Here is a 15,966-nt window from a genome sequence, read left to right on the forward strand (position 1 = left end):
GATAAATAAATAAAAGAAAAAAGTTACCCTATCATTTATTCTATATGCTACAATCGTTTTGCTTTTTTGTTGATCATATCAAGTATGTGAGTTACTTTAATGTAATGAAATATGACGCTTATTATTTGTATCTTGGTTTTGTATTTAGCTATAGGACATTTTTCAATTTTTATAAGCAGTTTATTCAGTGTAGTGAAGCCTCTCACAACATCCATTAAAAAACGGCCTCTGGTTGACCAGTTTTTTTTTTTTTTTTTAACTCTTATACAATAAGAATATATATTTACCATATCGCCTAGTCTTCATTTTTATCAATAATGTTTTGTTTGAATATCAGATATTCGATATAAAGATTGATTACACACGTGAACTTTTTTAAGAAAAACACGCAGCACACGTCGTGCTTGTCATCACATAATCTGACCAATGAGAATAAAGTGTGTCGTCATCAAGGCTTTCGCAGTCGGTTTTAAGCAACTGCAGCGCCTGACCTCTGCGACTGCTCTCGTTTTGCTCTCACGTTACTTTGATGGCACACGTGATCGAAAGGCGGCTGCAGCGCCGATCAAAGTCGGACAAATGATCTTACCAGAATGCATTGTTTTGTAAGGCGGCAGCCGATTTCTTTCGGCGCCGCATGAAGTCGAACGCACCTAACGTCACGCGCGAATGACGCGAATTATACCGCGCGAATGGCGCGAGTAAACTCAAATGTTCAAGCGTTCAACTACGCGCGAATAGCGCGTTTTTTTCGCGCAAGTCGCGTCCATGACGCTATGAGGGGTGGGGTAATGGAAACTAGTCAGATCATGTTGGAATTTACCGGTATTCTAAGAATACCTACTTCCCCCCAGTCCGTTTATCCGCCCTTTAAATAAAACAGTTCGAGTCCGCGTCAAAGTTTAAAGCCAATTTAATAGTAAAGTCAAAGCGTGCTGAGCTCAGGATTCCAGAACAGCCAATATCAAATCTGACATTCTGGGCAGTCCAGGAATGTCTCACAAAGCTAAAATATGCATTTATATTCTTGATTCTGCAGGCCTCTCCTCCTGATATCGTTCAACCATTCTCCTCCAATCAGGGCCTGTTATCGCCAACCCGTTCCTGCACAGAGAAGAAAATACAGCCCCATCCCATTCTTCTTCTTAGAGTGACCAAAAGTCTAGTCTAAAGTGACCTTCAAATTGCTACTACTTTTGCAGGGCTTCTTTTCTCCTACGTGCCTGTAAACAAAGGTTTCTCAGAAATGACATAAATGTAGAGAGTTCGCAACTACACGCACACATTTTACTAAACAGATTCTGTTACATAGTGTACACTTTGTCTTTTCATTAAGCACAGAACATTCTGTATTCTCATAAGCACAGAACAACCAAAACACAAATTTAAAAGCATTAACAAAAAGTATTTTCTACAATTCCCTCTCTTGATCTCTGAAAGAGATCACACTTCTTCATCCTCACCATCATATGCACCCTCATCTGTCAGCAAATGCATCTTGTACGGGGGAGGTTCTCTTTTCTCCTAACCAGATTGCTCTCAACCTGCTTCCACCTGTTTCCATTCAAAGTTAAAGGCACAGCCATCCTCACCATAGGGCACAATCCTTCTGTTATTTCTGTTGGCCTAACTATCATCACACCTGTACCACATGCACAATACAGACCTGCTCTAGCCCATGACCCCACCATTTCCTGCCCCCTCTGGTGGATTACCTTGCACCATGACACTCTGACGTTCCCTACTATCAGCTTATTGTTTTTAGAGGAAGTGAAATTGAAACAGGTATAATTTCCCTCCCTTACCCTATGTGCAGCCCCTACAGAAGTAGTATTAGTGGTAACAGGATAAATTTTGCTTAGTTCAAAACCGTTCTTTGGTTCTGCCATTTTTGTCATGCTCAATATACACTCATAACCCCATTTGTCTTCAGGATGCAGAGGAGCTGGTTCTGTATTAAGTTCAGGTCTGGCCGCAGCACAGGCCAGACAGCCACTCAGTTTCAATTCAGCTGCACTCCCATGTAACCAATCAATCCATAAATTTGTCTCTTTATACCCTGTTTCCATTGTAACTATATCATGAGGGGTGATATTTCTGTAATCAGTACTCCTAATCACTTTACCTAGTTTTGTGAGATCCCTGACCATCGGGACTGCAGTTGTGGTGTTTTCGCTCTCTACCAGTTTTCGTATAAGTCCTAATGGGTCCTTTCCTGACGCATCTGCTCTTAATGTTATAAATGTTTCAACCCTGTCTGGCCCATCAAATCTCGCACAAGGGGGTTGTTTTCTTTCAATTGGGTCCAAAGGGGCGCTCAGATACAACAGAACCCTGCACTGTTGGTGTTGTTTTTTTTTTTTTTTTTGAACAGTACCCCACTCACACTAGCCCCTTGCTCACTGACATCCAAATGGAATGTTACAGAATAATCTAGGGTCTGCAGTTCAGCAGGTTTGGCCAAATCAGTTTTTAGTGTTATAGATTCCTGTTCTGCCTCAAAAGTCCATTTTAAGACACTCCTAGTATTTTTCATCCCTGCCTCTTTCTGAAATTCTTCCATATATATTTCATCTCCCTCCCTGTCATATTATACAGTGCAATGCAACGGATCAACCGGGGCTGACAGTGAAAATTTTGAGGACATCCATGAAGTCCATTCTTGTACAATTTTAGTAACGTCTGGCATGTCTGGTGCAGTTAGCAATAGCCAATAAATATCTGCCCCTTTTTCCACCACCTTTTCTATAACCCATTGTCCTGTGTCCCCTTGTACCAGCCCCCCTCCAGTGGAGCAATTATGAATTGTGCCATCTAGAAATCTTATGTATATGCCATCTGGACAGCAAAAAATGCTTACCCCCAATTTCACTAAATGTCTCTCCCCAACAAGGGTGATGGTGCACCTGTGGAATACAACAATAGGCTTAGTTAGTGGCCACCTTTCTGACTCCCCAGAGAACCCTCGCACTCTCACTGTGTCAGATGAAAGTGCTCCTTCTTCCACCGTGCCCCCTGTAACAGTGGAAAAAGTAGCCCCAGTGTCCACTAGGGCTGTTATAGGCTTATTATTGACCAGCACCTGTTGGTAGGGTTCAGCCTTTGCCCCCCTGCTGGTTCTCTGTTGACCTCGTCAGTAAAACTCTGCATCACCTGCCTGGTCCCAGACTGGGCATCGACCGGGCACCTGTTGGTTGGCAGGCAATGAGAGTGCATTTGGGACAGCTCCCCCTCTCCTTAGAGCCCCTCCTCCGAAGGGAGCCCGTCCCCCTGCAGGAGGTTGTCCCTTCCGTGGGCATTCGCCCTTCCAGTGACTCAAGTCTCCACAAATGAAACAACCCCTCGATGGTGGAGCAGACAGACCCCTTCCCTTATCATTTTTCATATTCATACCCCTTTTTAATCCCCTGCCCCTGTTGGTGGGAGGCCAATCTGTGTATGGATCATAGGGATCATATTGTTGACTGACACTCTGCCAATAGGGCTGTGGTGTGGCAGGCTGTAGAAACTGTGGTGGGGAGCACTCTGGCTGGATTGCTCCTGCACTGACATTTGCTGCACTTCCTTCCCTTTCTCTTATATTTGTCTTTTTCTGCTTCTATCTGCATCTTTAACAATTGAGTTTTCAGTTCGTCTATTTCTGTCTCTTTGTTTCCTGCTTTCTCTACAGCTCTATCAACATGATGTACAAAATGTCTCACCCATGCGTCGCTGTCTCCCCCTGCCATTTCAGGACTGTTTTCTATGCTAGAAACAGCAGCTTGTGGGACCCCTTTTACTACAGCCTGTCTGTAAAATTCTTGACATAGTTTATTAGAATCAGGGTTTTCTCCAGTTTTCTCCTCCCACTCCCCCTCACATCTATGCAAATAGGCAGCTGCTGATTCGCCAGCCTTTAGTTTGAACTTTATGCTTTGATAGGTCACTGCTGGAGTGGGGAACATCTGACCTAGGGCTTTACTCAGTCTATTTAAGTATCCATTTAATGGTTCTTCATTATCTGCATCATCCATCAAGGCTTCTCTCTCTATCTGCTCCATCTTAGTTCTAGTCATTATTGCCTAGTAACACCCTCATGTCGCCCACTGCTAAAGTTACCCCGTGAGTTAACAATGCGTCCTTGTTTATCCGTTTCTGTCCTCCCCTAGGTAGTTCTGGAAACTTCAGCAAAACTGCGTTCATATCTGAGTGCCCCCAAGGTTTATATTCTTGTTGTTGTCCCATCTGCATTAAAGGGTACATCCCTGGTCCACCCTCTCCCACTATTAGTGGTCTCCTAAAACCCATCTCTGCTCAGTGCAATTATTTGTATGTCCCCGTCTGCGAATACACTTTCAATTATTTCCTTGACTTTTGTGTAGTCCAACCAGTCTAACCCGTAGCCTAGTTTTGGTATAGCCATTACCTGTACTTTGTTTTTTAGTAACTAAATGAAATATCTTTTTTTTTTTTTTTTTTTTTTTTTCATGTGTTGTTAGAATGCACTGACCCGGGGTGCTAATATGTTTCTGTAACTGCTCTACCCCATATTTGTCTCTTATTTGCTTTGCTACACCTGCCCCTAGTGCATAGTCAGCGCTAATGCAATGTGCAATTGGAATGTCTTCGCTAATTTTTAGCAAATCTCCCACCCTCTCTAGAACAGTAATTTTGTGTCCCTGTGTTGGCTTCTGAGGGTTAAGCTGATTCTTCTGCTGTGTCCTTTTCTGCTTCCTGTTCTCCCTCTCTTTGACCTGCTCGCAGGTCAACTCTGGTAGCCTGCAGCGACCTGGAAGGAGGATCACAGCTCACACAAGATGTGTTATACCAAGTTTTTCCCTTACCTGCCAGTCGAACACAATGTTATGTCCTTGCAGTGACCTTCATGGGCTCAGACCATTTAGCAGGCAGCCATTTTCGTTTCATCAATTTCAGTCTTACCCACTGATCCTGGGGGCTTCAGTCACCTGCTGCCAGTCCTGTGAAAAGGTGAGGTTCTGGGGAGAGAATATGTTAATAACCGCCCTTACTTTGTCATAGTAGTCCCCATGTGGCAACAGGTCAGCTTCCTTACTGAAAGGGGCCCAAGGCCCAGGAAATTGTCGCCCTTTTAACAGCACAAAAGGTGTTAGACCAGTTGTGCTATTAATAGTGCAACGTACAGACATCAAACCAATTGAAATAACATTAAGCCAATTCGTCCCTGTATCAGACATTTCAGCCAATTTTTGTTTCAAAGTCAAATTCATACGCTTTGTCATGTCTTTCTCTCCCCTGTGGCACATGCTGTCAGCTTCTGACAGTACCGAGACCGCCGTTGAAGCTGGCAGCACCAGTTTGCCATTTGGACCCCTCCAAATTCCCTTCCCATCCCTCACTGCTCCCAAGTTTAACCAGGATATGCGTTCTTCAGGAGACGCAGTCAATTGTTGTAATTTTACATATCGGACAGTAATTTCGGGAGCTAAAGAAGTCAATTTGTCACTGGTTGTTGGAAGCATTTGACTGTCAGTATAACCAGCAGCCCCTTTAGCTGCTGCATTAGCTGCAGCGTTACCCAGCGCTACAAAGTCCCACCCCCCTGTGTGCTCCGCACACTTTTTGATAGCCAATGAAAATGTATGGCCTGCAATAGCTCAGTGGCTTCTTGGGCATGTTTAATCGGCTTCCCTGTTGACACTACTAAACCAAATCTTGCCCACCCTGGCAGCTCAGTAAGTGCTGCTGATACTGCATATGTTGAGTCATAATAAATGTTGACCCTCTGGCCTATTGCCATTTTTAGAGCACATATCAATGCCCGCAATTCAGCTCTTTGTGCTGAGGGGTGGTCACTCATGCCTTCACTTATGCTAGCCATGCGTGACCAACACCCTAATAAATCTTTTTGCCTTCCCTCAATCTCTTTTGGCTCTGTTTGTGCCATCCCTTGTGACCGTTTCTTTTTTTAATCAAGGGTTATAACATTTCCCATGTTATTATCTTTTAATTAAAACTAATGCTTATTAAAATAATTTACAAGGCTTAATTAAAAATATTAAACTGTTGCCCTTGCAACAAAATGAAATAAATCAGAAATTGCTCAATATGTATTTTATTTAGTTATCTATTTATTTACTTATTTATTTATTGTTTGTTATATGTATTTCAACTTACTTTAACATTCATTCATTGAAACCTGATACTGGTAAAGTATTTACTAATATTTATTTATGTTTCTTCCTAATTACCATTTCCACAATTTTCGCCAACTTTCCTTATATGTCGCCATTCTAACTTTTATACTTTTATCCTTTCTTTATCAACAGTTGAGTTTCACAATTGGATCACACCGTCTGCAGTCTGGACGATGTCCAAACAATTGACACAACCAATTTCTTGGAATATTTTTTTTTTGTTCTTTGAATTCTTATCGTACCCCTCAATTCAACTATTATAGTTTTCTATATGTACTCTTTCTTCATATATTAGTTTTATTTAACATCAACTGACATAAACGATACACATACACACTTCTTTCACTTCACAAAACGCATATGCCACATGCACTTGATCTCAAATTTAGGAGGTCCTTGAGAAAATCAACCTTAGGCTTCGACCCCGTCGGGTTTTACGATGTTTCTTTCACCTTTATTTACCAATATTTTGGAGGTCCTTAAGAAATTTTAATCTATCCTACTGCCCAATTACCCCCGGACACACCGCCTCCTTGCACACAGCCTTAAATTTGTCTCCTGCTGCCCAATTACCCTGCACACAGCCCTCGCACACAGCCTATTATTGTATACCTCCTTTTTTTTTTTATTAATTGGAGACCCTTAAAATTAAAGAAAAGTCAACCTCGCCGGGAAACGTTTTTAGGACCTTTCTGTTATCTCCTTTCTAATCTGTTGGAAATCCTTGAGAAAACTCAACCTCACCGGGAAAGCTTTTGTTTTAGGAGTTTTCTTTCATTTCCTAATTTAATTCCTTTATTTGAGATCACTAGATATCCTTTACCTTATTTCACTTTCTTACTCTTTGAGTTTACCCAATTTTATACAAAACGCAAAACTGATATTCACTTCCTATTCAACTCTTCAATTTAGTAGTAGCCAAACTGCAGTTTTTTATGAAAAAGGTAACTGCTTACCTGTTATTTATTTCTCTGCGCAGAGGAGTTGAAATGGAGATGTCCTTCAGTTTCTGATTCCTCGTCTCGGGCGAATCCGGGTGCCCCCTCCATTTGTTGGAATTTACCGGTATTCTAAGAATACCTACTTCCCCCCAGTCCGTTTATCCGCCCTTTAAATAAAACAGTTCGAGTCCGCGTCAAAGTTTAAAGCCAATTTAATAGTAAAGTCAAAGCGTGCTGAGCTCAGGATTCCAGAACAGCCAATATCAAATCTGACATTCTGGGCAGTCCAGGAATGTCTCACAAAGCTAAAATATGCATTTATATTCTTGATTCTGCAGGCCTCTCCTCCTGATATCGTTCAACCATTCTCCTCCAATCAGGGCCTGTTATCGCCAACCCGTTCCTGCACAGAGAAGAAAATACAGCCCCATCCCATTCTTCTTCTTAGAGTGACCAAAAGTCTAGTCTAAAGTGACCTTCAAATTGCTACTACTTTTGCAGGGCTTCTTTTCTCCTACGTGCCTGTAAACAAAGGTTTCTCAGAAATGACATAAATGTAGAGAGTTCGCAACTACACGCACACATTTTACTAAACAGATTCTGTTACATAGTGTACACTTTGTCTTTTCATTAAGCACAGAACATTCTGTATTCTCATAAGCACAGAACAACCAAAACACAAATTTAAAAGCATTAACAAAAAGTATTTTCTACAATCATCAGAGAGAAGTGCGAAGATTCATGTTCCTCCGAAGCACATAAAGATAAAATTGAGTTTGTGCTGAATGGTGTCTGGATTCAGCTCAATTTAAACTTAGTACCCTTTGGTAAAGCGGAGTGAGGTATGTGAAGCTCACATGTGTAACATTTTGTACTTTATCTCATATAAGTTATATGAGCTCGTTTGTATGTCGTGAGCTCTGCTTGTTAATTAGTTGTTTCAAATGTGTATATTAATTTCACCTTTTGATTTTTATCTGTTTTCTTTGTGTAGTTTCACGGTGCTACGCAACTAAAGGCGCTCTTAACGAGCAAAATAAAGAAAGATAAGCACCCGTCTGAAGCACTCTGTGTCCCGTTTATGGATGCCAAAGGGCAGCTACAACTTTATTCGACAATTTCTTTTTTGTCAGTCTCTGCCATGCATTTACGAGTGTGTGTGCATTCCTCTGCATGCAAACAAGGCACAGCACATCCGGGTTCTACGTCAGAACGCCGATTTATCAACGCATACGTCATGGTACTCTTGTGAAGGAGTGTCAAACTGACACGGAAGAGAAGAAATTATTGAATAAAGTTATTTTTGTTGTTTTTTTCCACACAAAAAGTATTTTTGTAGCTTCATAAAATTACGGTTAAGCAACTGATATCACAAGAGCTTTCTGACCCTCTATAGACAGCATTGTAATTACCGAATTCAAGGGCCAGAGAGGTAATAAGGACATTGTTAAAACAGTCCATGTGATATCAGTTGCTTAACCGTAATTTTATGAAGCTACAAAAATACTTTTTGTGTGGAAAAAAACAACAAAAATAACTTTATTCAATAATTTCTTCTCTTCCGTGTCAGTTTGACAAAAGGGACTTTGATGCGTATGCAATAGCCCAAAGCTTGCCACAATGGGGGAGAGGGCTGGCTACTGTGTGCGATCGAAGGTCTAGAGCGGCTTGCCTGCCTGGCCGTGCATTAGGGATGAAATGCATAACGTACTCGGTTACTAACGTAACCTCGGTTCTCTCTAGAGAGGGAACGAGTACTGCGTAAGTATCTTACGCTAGGGGAAAATCCTTTTCTGCGAGATATTGAAGCCAAAAATTATTCTTAATTTTGAAATAATGTAAAGCGCGTTGCAGCAGCATACAGACATAGGCGAAACAGCTTGCGCCTATTGGCTGCTCTGCGGCAACTGCAGCAGCCTATAGAGCGAGGCCTGGCGCGACGCCAGATCCAATGTGGGCATTTCGCGCCCACTGCGTCGCTTCCCGCCAAAAAGGGCATGGTCTAGGCCTATACATACCGCTAGCAGGCAGCTATTATCTGTTTTTTCATCATCGAAGCAACCAGAGCGTGCGCATGCACGGCAAGATACGCAGTACTCGTTCCCTCTCTAGAGAGAACCGAGGTTACGTTAGTAACCGAGTACGTTCTCTTACGAGAGGTCTCTCGTACTGCGTAAGTATGTTACGCTAGGGGACCCAGTGTAAAACGCCATGCATGCTGAGATCTGACACCAAAGACCCAAGGGCGAAAGCCCGGGGTTCATACAGTTCATAATCACCTAGAGAACTCACAGGGAGTCCGGGAGGCCACACTCTTCCACATAGTGTAGCGTCACTCAGACGCTAAGTTTAACGTACATACAGGGCGGGGTTACGGCCTGAACTGACGTGGAAATATGGGTCTTTACACAGTTTGCCCAAAAACATCTTGTGCTACTACTTTCACTGTCGACCCTAGAGCTGTGCTCAGTAGACGCAGCATTCCGAGCTGATAGCATCAGGTCAGACAACACTGATTATCTAGACTGACAGCAGCCTGGCCTGTAAGGCGGGAACCTCCAGGTTGTAAACCTTATAAATGTAGACGGAGAGGCCCAGCCCGCCGCCGTACAAATATCTTGCAAGGCAATCCCACTCGACCAAGCCCACGATGAGGCCACGCCCCTCGTGGAATGTGGTCTGACACCCAGCGGGCACTGCATGCCCTTGGAAGCATATGCCAACGCAATAGCATCCACTATCCATCTGGATAGGCTCTGTTTCGACACGGCCAGTCCCTTGGGACGCCCATAAAACGAAACAAAAAGCTGTTCTGTCTGCCTAAAAGCAGACGAGCGAGACACGTACGCTCGTAATGCTCTGACTGGGCATAGGAGGCTCGCATCCATTTCCTCATCAGTGACCGGTAGGGCTGACAGAGCGATGACCTGTGCCCTAAACGGTGTGTTGAGGGATTTTGGAACGTAACCATACTTGGGTTTGAGTATGACTTTAGAGTCATTAGGTCCAAACTCCATGCATGTCGTGCCCACGGAGAGCGCGTGCAAGTCCCCTATGCGCTTCACTGAAGCGAGAGCCAGCAGAAACACAGTCTTAAGAGACAGGTATTTCAAATCAATTGTCTGCAGAGGCTCGAATGGTCCACCTTTCATGGCCTCTAGTACCACAGAAAGGTCCCATACGGGGACTGAGGGAGGTCTGGGGGGATTCAGTCTTCTAGCTCCCCTCAGGAAGCGAATAACTAAATCGTTCCTTCCTATTGACTGACCTAGCGTTGTCCTCGAGAATGCTGCTATGGCCGCCACATAGACTTTGAGCGTGGACGGGGTTCTGCCCTTGTCCAGCAGCTCTTGTAGAAAGGAAAGCACCTCCGTCTAACCACAGTCAGTGGGTGACGAGCCGCGGGCTGCACACCAACCCGAAAACACAGACCATTTTGAGGAATAGAGCCGTCTCGTAGAAGGGGCTCTAGCCTGCGTGATCGTGTTTAATACTCCTTTAGGGAGTTCATCATATATTCGCTGGTGGCCCAGACATGAAGGGACCACAGCTCTGGGTGAGGATGCCAAATCGAGCCGCTGGCCTGAGAGAGAAGGTCTCTCCTCACTGGTATCGGCCACGGGGCAGTGCTCGTCAGCTGCATCAGCGCTGGGAACCAGGGCTGGTTTTGCCAAAACGGCACTATCAGCAGTATTGAACATCCTTTTTCCCTGACACTCTATCACCTGAGGTAGGAGAGAGACGGGGGAAAAAGCATAGAGATGACGGCGGGGCCATTCGTGGGCCAGCGCGTCCCTGCTTTTGGAGAAAAATTCCAGACAGTGAGCGTTGTTCTGAGACGCAAACAGGTCTACTTCCGCTCTGCCGAATTTCTTCCACAGCAGTTGTACTGTCTGTGGGTGTGGAGACCATTCGCCTGCTGGAACGTTGTTCCTGGACAGTCTGTCTGGCCCTATGTTTAGGAGCCCCGGTACATGCGCTGCTTTCAGCGAGCGCAGGTTGCGCTGAGCCCATACCAGGAGGCGTTCTGCAAGCCTGTATATGTTTTTGGACCTGGGACCTCCCTGGCGATTTATGCAGGGCACCACTGACATGTTGTCCGAGCGGACTAGTACATGGTTTTCCTTTATTTGGGGACAGAAGCGCGTCAGCGCGTTCTGTACTGCCAGCATTTCGAGGCAGTTGATATGCAGGAGCTTTTCCCGTTCTGACCACTGGCCAAAAGACGGTCTGCCCTCGAGCAGAGCCCCCCATCCCGAGGTGGACGCGTCCGTAGACACCACTTTTATTCTCGAGGAAGTCTCCAGGCTAACACCTGACTGGTACCAGTCGACTACTTTCCACGGTTTCAGGGCTGTGACACATTTCTAATTGACCATGAGACGAAGCCGACCGGACGCCCATGCTTGACGCGGAACGCACGCTTTCAACCAGAACTGCAGTGGGCGCATGCGGAGCAGACCCAGCTGGAGAACTGATGACGCTGAGGCCATGAGACCCAGCATTTTCTGAAATTTCTTGAGCGGGACGGACGCGCTTCAGCGGAACGAGCCCGCTGTGCACAGAATGTCTGCTGCGCGCTGTGGTGATAGCCGCGCTATCATTGACAGCGAGTCCAATTCTGTGCCCAGGAGGGAAGTCTTCTGACTGGGAGACAGAGAGCTCTTCGCCCAATTGACCCTGAGACCCAAATTCTCGAGGTGATCGAGTAACATGGTCATGTGCTCCACGAGCACTGAGCGAGATTGCGCTAGAATCAGCCAATCGTCCAAATAGTTCAGTATGCGCACGCCTTTCAGTCTGAGAGGAACGAGCGACGCGTCCATGCACTTCGTAAATGTACGGGGTGCCTTGGACAAACCGAATGCCAGGACTGTGTACTGATATGCCTGGCCCTCGAAGGCGAATCTCAAAAACCGCCTGTGACGTGACGCTATCTGTATTTGAAAATACGCGTCTTTCAGATCCACTGACACGAACCAGTCTCCTTGGCGAACTTGCGCGAGGATTTTTTCTGGTCGTGAGCATCCTGAACCGACGCTTCACCAGCGCTTTGTTCAGTTGCCTTAGATCTAGTATGGGTCTGAGACCCCCGTCTTTTTTCGGTACCAGGAAATATCTGCTGTACAGCCCTCCTTCGCTCTGAGCTTGAGAAAGGGGCTTTATGACCCCGTTGCTCAATAGTTTCGCCACTTCGGCTCGAAGCAGGTGTGCTGCTTCCGTCTGCATCGTGGTCTCGACGCGCGCTGTGAAACTGTAGCGAATAGCCACCTTTTATAATGTCCAGCACCCCTTTTTGAAACCCCTGGAAGCTTTTCCCATGCATTTGCATGAATAGCTAGAGGTTGAATACGAAGCGCGCTCCGTTTGTTCAGTAACGGAGTGGTTTCAGTGTGCTGTGGCACAAGAGACGTGCTCGTGACATTCAGGGCGCGGGCGCTGATAGCGAGAACTATTATATCTGTGTGTGGATGTGGTTGTGTGGCAACAGGCACATTTAACACACTGCAAACAACGCTCGCCTGCATAGAGGGAATGCACTTTGGTTTCGTTTTTACAGTAACCTTGTGACGTGCATAATGTGATGTCTGTGGGCACTGTGAAGTGGGCACGTTTACCACATGTGAAGCGCAATCGATCTGAGTGCGCGGGACCTGTGTGACAGGCTGTGCTTGTGTGTAGAGATGGGCACTGGGTAGTGGGCATTCTTACTACACATGAAAAACACCATCGGCCGTGGCCGGTTGTGAAGCGCAATCGATCTGAGTCGATTTTATGTGCGTGGGACCTGTGTGACAGGCTGTGCTTGTGTGTAGAGATGGGCACTGGGTAGTGGGCATTCTTACTACACATGAAACACCATCGGCCGTGGCCGGGACTCCAGAAAATACACTCTATTGGGGGTTTATCTGGGTAGCCGTGAAAACAACCTTTGTGTGCAGGCAAGCGGGCGACAGAACCAGCTTGTTGGCTGCAGAAAACACTGGAACAGTCACATTTAACACACTCCAAACATCGTTCGCTTGCGTGGAGCGAATGTGCGTTGGTTTCGTGCAAAACGTGCTCGTGACATTTGAGGCATGGGGCACGCTGATAGCGGGAACTATTGTGTGGATGTGGCTGTGGGGCAGCGGGCACATTTAACACACTCCAAACAACGTTCGCCTGCATAGAGCGAATGCACACTGGTTTCGTTTTTACAGAAACTGTGTGACGTGCATAATGTGGTGTCTGTGGGCACTGTGAAGCGGGCACATTTTCCACGTGTGAAGCGCAATCGATCTGAGTCGATTTTATGTGCGCGGGACCTGTGTGACAGGCTGTGCTTGTGTGTAGAGATGGGCACTGGGTAGTGGGCATTCTTACTACACATGAAACACCATCGGCCGTGGCCGGTTGTGAAGCTCAATCGATCTGAGTCGATTTTATGTGCGCGGGACCTGTGTGACAGGCTGTGCTTGTGTGTAGAGATGGGCACTGGGTAGTGGGCATGCTTACAACACATGAAACATCGGCCGTGGCCGGGACACCAGAAAATACACTCTATTGGGGGTTTATCTGGGTAGCCGTGAAAACGACTTTTGTGTGCAGGCAAACAGGCGACGGAGCTGGTTTGTTGGCTGCAGAAAACACTGGAACAGTCACATTTTCTGGAACTGGACGAGCGAATAACTTTGGTGGGGGTCCGGCGACAGCGGGACTCGTACACCGTCGTTTTCCTAGTTGTGCTAGGACGATTTCGGAGGCTCAGGTTTCAACTCAATCCTGGGCCGCGGGCCGCGTCCGGCGGGGCGGCGGCCAGACGAGCGTGAACACGGTCTCGCGCCTTGAGCCTGACAGAAGATCCGAATAGGCCAGCGGGTGAGAGCGGTGTGTTGAGAAATGCGGTACGCTCAGACTCAGACATGTCAGAAAGCGTTAGCCACGGGTGCCTCTCAGCAACGGTGAGAGGCCATGTTACGCAGCGCTGACGCGGCTTGGCGGCGGCGAAAGCGCGGCGGAGCAGGTTTGACGTCTGACGGCAAGCTTTAGAGGGGAGGGCCGACTTAGCACGCCGTCCAGCGGAGGGCAGACATAAGTGGGCTGCTATCGCCTCTTCTGAGCAGCATGCGCGTTCCCCTTTTGGCGGGAAACGGAAATCCTCTTCCTCCTTCATGGCCCCCTCGTCAGCGGCGTCGATGGAAGCGGTGGCAGAGGCTGACGATGCTTCGGTGAAGCAGGCGGGCGAACCGACGAGCTTTGTCGGCTGGGGGAAGGATCCGGGGCCCGCTGGGCACGGCGGTTTTTACGGCGCGACACCGCGGCGGGCGGGGGAGCAGCCTCATTGAAGAAGGCCAGGCGAGTCCTCAGAGTCGCCATTGGCATCTGCACGAGCCGCAGGAAGGCATCTTTAAAAAGACGCTTTGCTCTTTTTAGAGAAACAGTGTGTATCGCAGCGGCGACACACACTGTAGATTATAAAGGATATAGGCGCCGGAAAGCGCAGCAGGAAGGCACGGAAGGCGGCGTGGCTAGCAGCTTCAGTGGCTCGTCCCGCTGAGATGCTTGCAGTCGACGGCGGCTTCTTCTCCGGTTCCAGCGATGCGTGTGCTTCGCTTGAAGGATGAAAAATCAGATAATAGCTGCCTGCGAGCGGTATTATAGGCCTAGACCATGCCCTTTTTGGCGGGAAGCGACGCCAGGCCTCGCTCTATAGGCTGCTGCAGTTGCCGCAGAGCAGCCAATAGGCGCGCAAGCTGTTTCGCCTATGTCTGTATACTGCTGCAACGCGCTTTACATTATTTCAAAATTAAGGATAATTTTTGGCTCAATATCTCGCAGAAAAGGATTTTCCCCTAGCGTAAGATACTTACGCAGTACGAGAGACCTCTCGTAAGAGAACTGATGCTACTAAAATTTATAATGGCCAGTGGGGTGGCCAAGAGTCGTGGTGGCGCCGGGTCAAGACAGTTAGGGTATGTCAAAGAACTCCCAATTCATTTTGTCTTCAACTTCAAAATCATCCTACAAGGCTGTTTTACCTTTTTTTGTAAATGCGTTTTATTTTCTTTGTATGTTTACTTTGTAAACACTGGGTCGGTACTTCTGCAGCGATGTAGGACGATTTTGAAGTTGGGGAAGAAAGTTTTTCGACATATCCTAGATCACACAGACTACGCATGCGCAATGCAGAGACGAGACAAGACGAGCATTTGAGGTTAAAAAGTATATAAATTGTCAATTTGTTTTGAAAATAACCGATTGTTTCGCTAGATAAGACCCTTCTTCCTCGGCTGGGATCGTTTAAAACCATTTGAAACTGCATTTAAACTGCATTTTGGAAGTTCAAACTTGGGGGCACCATACATATCCATTATATGGAGAGAAATCCTCAAATGTTTTCCTCAAAAAACATAATTTCTTGACGACGAAGAAAGACATCGTGGATGACAAGGGGGTGAGTACGCTATCTGTACATTTTTGTTCTGGAAGTGAACTAATTCTTTAATGAGATATTTAATCACTACGTTATTATGGTAAATTTGGTGCCTATTTTACTGTGGCGGATTCCTGAGAGATCGTTCTGCTGGTCCTATAATGGCAAGTTCTGAGTGCGTCCACAGGAGGGCAGATCTGTACACCATGTGTATCCACTGGAGAGAAAGGAGCTTTCAGCTGTGCCACAAACTCGGGATGCATACCAATCAGATTGGACCTGTCATTCCAGCACATGAGGATGTATTAGGAAATGTTCTATTCACACATATGTGAGCCAATAGTTATCCGAACTCTCCGAAGGCCTGTGTCATTACAATTCCACGGCTGCAACTTTTGATCACTTCAGCGAGATCGCTCCACCAACATCCCCTGACATAATGCGCGGGCCCTCA

The sequence above is a fragment of the Garra rufa genome, chromosome 3 (genome assembly GCF_049309525.1).
Source record: "Garra rufa chromosome 3, GarRuf1.0, whole genome shotgun sequence".
NCBI lineage: Eukaryota > Metazoa > Chordata > Actinopteri > Cypriniformes > Cyprinidae > Garra > Garra rufa.